This window comes from Hevea brasiliensis, chromosome 14, assembly GCF_030052815.1.
Source record: "Hevea brasiliensis isolate MT/VB/25A 57/8 chromosome 14, ASM3005281v1, whole genome shotgun sequence".
Taxonomy (NCBI): domain Eukaryota; kingdom Viridiplantae; phylum Streptophyta; class Magnoliopsida; order Malpighiales; family Euphorbiaceae; genus Hevea; species Hevea brasiliensis.
In genome coordinates, this window is record NC_079506.1 from 18,057,832 (window position 1) to 18,066,660 (window position 8,829).

General features: G+C 35.7%; 1 non-coding gene across 1 annotated transcript; it reads left to right on the forward strand.

Moving 5' to 3' along the window:
• Positions 1–5,358: 5,358 nt before the first annotated feature.
• LOC131173578 (small nucleolar RNA R71) lies at positions 5,359–5,465 on the forward strand. The gene has a single exon (XR_009143894.1). It is a non-coding gene; the product is annotated as a small nucleolar RNA R71 (small nucleolar RNA).
• The last annotated feature ends 3,364 nt before the right edge of the window (positions 5,466–8,829 follow it).

Below are 8,829 nucleotides of genomic sequence, written 5' to 3' on the forward strand. Positions count from 1 at the left end.
TCCCCAAGTCATGCAAAGAAAATGCAGTATGTCCACCTTAAATCTCACAACCCAAATAAGCTCAAAACTACAAAAATGACCCACTTACCATCACATTAACATGATAAGCACAAATACTTAAAAGTTACACACCCAACCTCACCAAGAAACATAAGCCATCTGCTGTAGACCCTTCTTTGCTGCAGAATTTCATTTTTTCTCTCTCTCTGCAAAAACCAGGTAGCAAACCTGCACAGGTTATGCAGCAAAAATCAATCAATTTTGGGAGAGTTGAAGGATAAAATATCAGTTAAGGGTCACTTCCAGCATTTCACCAACCTTCCTCCATTGAAATACATCTACAAGGGACAAGATTCAACAATTTCAAAAATTGAATTTGGGGAGATTTAAGATAAAAACAAAAGCAATGTAAATAAAAGTAAATCAACAAAAGTAAAATAAAAGAACTTGGGATGCCTCCCAAGAGGGCTAATTTATAGTCCTTAGCTGGACTCTTCATGCACTTTACTGAAAAGGGGTGAGGGATTGGAGAGCTTGTAACAGCTTGCTCCCTTTATTGGGTCTCCAGTTATGTAATGTTTCAATCTATGCCCATTGACCTTAAAATTCCCAGATTTTTCACTCCAAATTTCAATTGCTCCATAAGGGAAAACCTTAGAGACTCTATATGGACCAGTCCACCTTGATTTAAGTTTTCCAGGGAACAATTTCAATCTTGAGTTGAACAACAAAACTGAATCACCCTCTTTAAATTCCTTTTTCCTAAGATGCTTATCATGCCAAACTTTAGTTCTTTCTTTGTAAATACGGGCACTTTCATAAGCATCCATCCTTAATTCTTCAAGCTCATTAAGTTGCAATAACCTTTTCTCACCAGCTTGCTTGAGATCAAAATTCAAGGTCTGAATGGCCCAATATGTTCTATGTTCTAGCTCCACAGGTAAATGACAAGACTTACCATACACCAACCTAAAGGGAGTAGTTCCTATAGGGGTTTTGTATGCAATCCTATATGCCCATAATGCATCATCTAGTTTGACAGACCAATCTTTCTGAGAATTGCTCACTGTTTTCTCCAAGATATGTTTGAGTTCTCTGTTAGAAATTTCAACTTGTCCTGAAGTTTGAGGATGGTATGGGGTAGCTATCTTGTGCACTACACCATACTTCCTCATTAAGCTCTCAAATTGCTTATTACAAAAATGTGAACCCCCATCACTAATTACAGCCCTAGGAGCTCCAAATCTACTCAAAACAAATTTCTTCAAGAATTTCACTACCACTCTAACATCATTAGTTGGAGTTGCAATTGCTTCAAACCACTTTGACACATAGTCAACCCCAACTAGGATGTATCTATTACCATATGAAGGAGGAAATAGCCCCATAAAATCTAATCCCCAGACATCAAATAATTCTACTTCAAGAATATCATTTAGGGGCATTTGATCTCTTTTTGACAAATTTCCACTCCTTTGACATTTATCACATTCCAACACAAATTTCCTCACATCCTTAAAAAGATTTGGCCAAAAGAAACCAGCTTGCAAAATTTCTTGTTTGTTTTAGAGATTCCAAAATGTCCTCCATAATCAGAAGCATGGCAATGATGCATAATACTCTGTGTTTCCTCATCAGGAATACATCTCCTTATTAAACCATCACAACATCTCCTAAAGAGTAAAGGATCATCCCATCTATAAAATTTTGCCTCATGCGAAAACTTTTTCTTTTGTTGCCATGTCATTCCTAGAGGTAAGACTCCACAAGATAGATAATTCACGAAGTCTGCATACCAAGGTAGTTTAGCAACAAGAGAGAAAAGTTGTTCATCCAAGAAAAACTCATCAATAGGGATTTCATCCATTTCTTCATCATCCAATTTCAGCCTACTAAGATTATCTGCAACTACATTTTCAGCTCCCTTCTTATCTCTAATCTCCAAATCAAACTCTTGTAGCATCAGAATCCACCTAATGAGCCTAGGTTTAGCCTCCTTTTTACAGAGTAAATACCTGATGGCTGCAGGATCTGAAAATATAACCACCTTTGAGTCAATAATGTAAGGTCTGAACTTTTCCAATGCAAAGACAAATGCTAAGAATTCCTTTTCAGTTGTTGCATAATTTGTTTGGGCCTCATCCAGTGTTCTACTAGCATAATAAATAGCATAAGCCTTTTTCTCCTTTCTTTGACCAAGAACAGCTCCAATTGCATAGTTGCTAGCATCACACATAATTTCAAAAGGTAGGCTCCAATCAGGTGGTTGCATGATTGGTGCAGTGATAAGAGCTTGCTTCAACCTGCAAAAGGCATCCAAACACTCTTGGTCAAATACAAATGGTATGTCATGACTTAACAAATTAGACAAAGGTTTAGCTATTTTAGAAAAATCCTTGATAAAGCGTCTGTAGAACCCGGCATGTCCTAGAAAACTTCGAATTCCCTTGACATTGGTAGGAGGAACCATCTTCTCTATCACTTCAACTTTAGCTTTATCAACCTCTATTCCTCTGTTAGATACCAAATGTCCAAGCACTATCCCTTCCTGAACCATGAAATGACACTTTTCCCAGTTTAACACAAGGTCAGTATCTGCACATCGCTGCAAAACTTTAGAAAGGTTAGCCAAGCATATGTCAAATGAAGATCCATAAACAGAAAAGTCATCCATAAAAACCTCCATTATGCCTTCAATGAAATCTGAGAAGATTGCCATCATGTACCTTTGAAAAGTGGCTGGTGCATTACACAACCCAAATGGCATCCTCCTATAAGCAAAGGTTCCATATGGATAAGTAAAAGTGGTTTTCTCTTGATCATTTGGATGGATAGGGATTTGAAAAAAACCTGAGTACCCATCTAAATAGCAAAAATAAGAATGCCTAGCCAGTCTTTCTAACATTTGATCAATGAAGGGAAGTGGAAAATAATTTTTCTAGTGGCTATATTTAATTTTCTGTAATCTATGCACATTCGCCAACTAGTCACTGTTCTTGTGGGAATTAATTCATTATTTTCATTTTTGACCACTGTCATTCCACCCTTTTTTGGGACAACATGTACTGGGCTCACCCAAATCTTATGCGAGATAGGGTATATGATCCCTGCATCAAGCAACTTCAAAATTTCCTTTTTAACAACTTCTTTCATATTTGGGTTCAACCTCCTCTGATGTTCAATAGATGGCTTACAATTTTCTTCCAAAATAATTCTATGCATGCAAAATTGTGGGCTTATTCCCTTAATGTCATCTATGGTATATCCTAAAACTTTCCTAAATTGCCTCAACACCCTTAACAACTTATCAACCTCTAAAGTACTCAAGTTTGCATTTACAATTACTGGATAAGTGTTATTAGTGCCAAGAAATTCATACCTGAGCTGAGAAGGAAGTTGCTTAAGTTCTACCTTAGGTGCATCTTCTTCCTTGAATGATGGTTGCTTAGATTCGACTTTTTCCTCTTATGTGATTTGAAAAACTGGAGCAGAAATGAATGGTGGACTTCCCTCTAAATGTTGAGCATATGCAGCCACATGAGGGTTGTCATAGTCTATGCCTCCTCCATGAACCAAGCAATTTTCAAGTGGATCTTCCGGATATCTCTTTCTGAAGTGTTCTTCAACCAGCTCATCAACGATATCAACTCTCAAGCAAGTATCAGCTTCAGAATGATGCTTCTTCATAGTGTTATTAATATTGAAAACCAATTGATCTTCACCAACTCTAAGAGTCAACTTTTCTCCCTTAACATCAATCAATGCTCCTGCTGTAGCTAGAAAAGGTCTTCCCAAGATAATTGGAATATTAGAATCCTCCTCAATGTCCAAATGACAAAGTCAACAGGTATATAAAACTTCCCAACCTTCAGAGGCACGTTCTCCAAAATCCCTTCAGGATATTTAATTGATCTGTCAGCTAACTGAAGAGAAATGTGGGTTGGCTTAAGATCTCCCATATTGAGCTTCTCATAAATGGAGAGGGGCATAAGGCTAACACTAGCCCCTAAATCACATAAAGCTTTTGTAGAACATGATTCCCCAATGTGGCATGGAATTGAAAAACTCCCTGGATCCTTGAGCTTTGGAGGAAGTTTCCTTTGGAGGATAGCACTGCACTCTTCTGTCAAAGCTACAGTTTCATGGTCTTCAAGTCTCCTCTTGTTTGAGAGAATTTCTTTTAAGAATTTTGCATAAGAGGGCATTTGTGAAAGAGCATCAATAAAAGGCACATTTATGTATAGCTTCTTCAAAACCTCTAAGAACTTCCCAAAATGCTTATCAAGCTTGGCTTTTTGAAATCTTTGTGGAAAGGGAAGCTGTGGCTTGTAAGGCTCTGGAGGTATGTATTTCTCTTCCTTCTCTTCAATTTTCTCTTTACATTTTTCTGCACTTTCTTTCTCACTTTCTTGTTTTTCACTCTCCTCAATTTCTTTCTCATTTTCTCTCTTCTCACTATTTTCACTTTTCTCATTTTTTTCACTCTTCTCATTATTTACAACCTTCCCACTTCTTAAAGTAATAGCTTGACACTGCTCTCTTGGGTTTTCTGGTTGACTTGGAAGTTTTCCAAAAGACTTGGTACTTGAGGAAGATGCTTGTTGTGCAATCTGATTTTCCAAAGATTCATTATGTGTTTGCATCTGTTCTAGCCTTGCTTTCATCTCTCTCATCTCTTCATCATGCTTAGTTTGGTTAGCAAGAATCTGTTGTAATAAAGCTTCTGTGGTGGAACTTTGTTCTTGCTGTTTTGGTGGAGGTGCAGGATTCATGGTTTTCTGCTGAAAATTAGGCAATGGTTGCCTATTTTGCTGATATGGAATTCCTTGTTGCTGTTGTGGTTGAAAATTCTGATTTGGAACTTGACTTTGCTGATTTTCCCATGAAAAGTTGGGATGATTCCTCCAAGTTGGATTATAAGTTTGAGAGTAAGGATTCCCCATTTGTTTGTTTCCATAATTACCAACATATGCTGCTTGCTCTCCATAGTCTACTCCACAGCTGGTAGTTCCCTCTGCATAAGCAACTTGTTGTGAACTTCCAGATGATGATGATGAACTAACCAACATACTTAAATCTTCCATCTTCTTAGCCAAAACATTTGTAAGTGCATCAAACTTTGCATTAATCATGTTGAATGGATCAAGGTCATACATTCCAGCAGCTTGTCTCTTTTGAGATGGAGCTGGTCCTCTTGGACTACTCCAAAGATGAGTATTCTTTGCAATTTTCTCCAATAACTCATAAGCTTCATCTTCATGCTTCATAATAAATTCTCCTCCTGTTTGAGCATCAATTATCCCTCTAATTGCAGGAGTGACATTTGTGTAAAAATTTTGGTTTATCATCCATTTCGGAATGGCATGATGTGGGCATTGTCTCTCTAATTCTTTCCATCTCATCCATGACTCATAAAGAGTTTCATCTTCTCTTGGTCTGAAAGCTGTCATTTGATTCCTCAATTCTTGAGTTTTTCCAGGTGGAAAATATTGTGCAAGAAATGCATCAGTGAGTTGCTCCCAATTTGTGATGGAGTTGTGAGGTAAAGAATCAAGCCAATCCAAAGCTCTATCTTTCAAAGAGAATGGGAATAGCTTCAATCTTGCTGCATCATCAGATACTCCAGGTTGCTTTTGCATATCACAAATCATAGCAAACTTCTTCAGATGTGTGTGTGGATTTTCAGAAGGATGTCCCCCAAATTGGGAATTTTGAATCATTTGAAGAACTCCAAAATCCATCTTGTAACTATTTGCATCAATTCTTGGTCTTGCTATGCTTTCTCTCAAATCATCAAAACGAGGAAAAGCATGATCCATCATACCTCCCCTAGGCACATTAGCATTTATAATCTCTTCTCCTTGGGCTACATTTTCATTGTTTCGATCATTTCCAGCATTACCGCCACCAATTCTGATTCTTTTGTCAGCCATGTCTGCTTCTAATTCAGTTTCTCTCAATGCTTCTTTTCTTCTTCTGGTTTCTTTCTTGTTGGCTTTACAAAATTTCTCAATTTCAGGATTGAACAATAAGGATGTGTCACTTGTGCTTCTAACTCTTCTCATAAAAGATTAAAAGTACCTGAAAAAGAACAAACAAACACAAAATGAAAAGATAACAAAGATAATACTTAAAACAACTAAAATAATCAAGAATTCAATCTTAAACAAACAACTCCCCGGCAACGGCGCCAAAAACTTGATGTGGCCCAACCGCAAGTGCACGGGTCGTACAAGTAATATAGATAAGATATCGTTCCCACGAGGAGTCGTGTTAATGATTGAATTTTTGATATAAAAAGTTGACTAAATTGAACTAATTCTGAAATTAAAGCAATAAATTGATGGGTTTTGGAGTATGAAATCTATATGTGCAAAATTAATAATCTACCCAACAATGTATTAATTAAACTAAAATTGCATCAATTTGAAATAAGCAAGTTGAAATATGGCAAAATTTAAAATGGCAAGCAATTAAATTTGATTAGAAATTAACAATGATAAAAAGGCGATTCCGGAGTTCGGGATTTCATATTCGAGCTATTTTGGGATTTCAAATTGGTTACCCAATCTTGTGAAACTTATGGGTTTTAAGGAGATTAATTCTTAAATCCTTTGAATACCCTTTCAAGTGAGACAAAGACTGCCTTAATCAATCTAATCCTACTTTCGTGGAGTTAGAGTTAATCAAGACCCATTAAGTTCCTTAATTAATCTGTAAATCCTCTTAATCCTTATTCTATTTCTAGATCTAAGTTAATTAAGTCCAATTTCTTAATTATCTATCACAAGGCCTTCTCCTTTCGGTGCCTCAACCATGGATTAAGAACATTACTTAATGGGATCCTACACTAAGCATTGTTAGTAGTATGCCCTAGAGCATAACATTTAGTATGTATCTTGTACATATTTTTATTAATAAAAGGCATTTCCACTTTTCCGTTTACATAATATATTTATGTGTAATAGAAAAGGTCCATTGATATTTTGTTAGAAATATTATTCTTAAGTTGTTAAGAATATGAGTGACAATATTTCTAGCACAAAGTATCATAAATAGGTTCACAATCGAGGATACTTCATAATAAGGACATGACTTATCCAGAAAGATTGTATTCATGTTTGTTCCCAAGTTATTTATATGAGATATAAATAAGATGGAATGGTGAGTCTCATGCCATATAACAAACATGATAGGCACTTATAAATGATAAGTAGGCCGAACCAGTGACACTTATGACAAGCACATGGAGTTTACTCTTGTCAATGTTTTGTCATAAATTATATCAGTGCATATAATCTTTAGACCTGAGATAGCAAAGTTATCTTGTATATAGGTAGTTTGAGTTTGATACTGCTTTCATACTTGTACTATGTATGGGTATATGGGCATGTGTTGGCTCCTGCTAGTTATATATGGAGGTAGGTGTTGATCAAGATGGAATCTGTTCCTCTAAGTAAATAGAGATAAAATCCTATGTTCATTTAATTGTTCTTGAAGTTTCAAGTTCTGGCGGAGACAGATAGATTTATTCAGAAAAGAGTTTCTGATGAGAAAATCTTTTTAATCAAGAACTGGAATTAAAAGAGAACATAATATTCATAGCTAATGGAGTTTGACATAAACCATGACTCCAGCTTGAGTTGGGATTTTGTAACAGAGAGATTCTAGTGCATGGTAACATATGATTATAGGTTCATTTAAGGTAAACCTTATTACTAATTGGGTGGCCATGGCATGCTATGCTAGGTGTTAACCATGGTCTATGAGGTTCATAAAATGATTTAGAGAAATCATTTATGGTAAGAAAGAGTTCTGATGATATTAAGAGTTGATATCATGTCTCATTGCCAATTAGTGATGAGCCTAGTAAGTCACACACATACACAAGTTATCACCTATTTAAACATGATTTAATTAATTAATTAATTAAAGAGTTTAATTGATTAATTAAATAGGTTTGGTTTGCAATTAGATTGCAAAGTCCCTAGCATGACTTGAAACCAAATCTAGATTATTGGATGTGTAGTATAAATTAAATTTATATTTAAAGTGTTTAAATATGAATTTAATTGATGAGAAATTAATTAATAGAGATTAATTAATTAATTTATATTTGATATAAATTAATTAGAAGAAGAAAATAATTATTTTGGGTTAAGAACTCAAAATTAAGACACAGGGGCATTTTGGTCATTTCACAGTGTGATACGTGGCACCATGAGATGGTGACACATGGCATAACACATAAAGCTTGCCAAATGTTTTTTTTAATCATGTAAGATGATTAAAATCAAGATTAAATATAGGTTTGACACTTGGCACAATGTGATTGGGTCACTTAAACCTAGAGCTAATCAAAAGGTGACATGTGGCTAGGGTTTAATGTGTTAACCTAGCTATTTAAGTGTGGTTATGAAAAGAAAATATAACCAGCAGCCTCTCCTCTCATTTGTCACGCCACTTTGAGCCTCTCCAGCTATTTCTCTTCATCTCTCATCAATTCAAAGAGATTAGCCATCAATCTCTTGAATTAAGAACACTAGAAATTGTTTCTAGTGTCCTGTTTACATCTCTAATCTCTTAAAAGGCAGAACTTGAATTTCTAATTAATAGAAAAGGCTTTAGAATCTGTTCAAGGGCTGCCATAGGTGTTCTTGGTGTGGACAAGCTAGAGGGACAACATCTGGTGTCCTGAAGACGAATCTCAAAGGCGCAGACACGCTGCAGCACATCAAGAGGTTAGTGTAATCGTTCTTGATTTAATCTAGGGCTCTAAAATTAATCTGATTAATTTTAAAATCTTAAATGGCAAATACAGATCCAAAA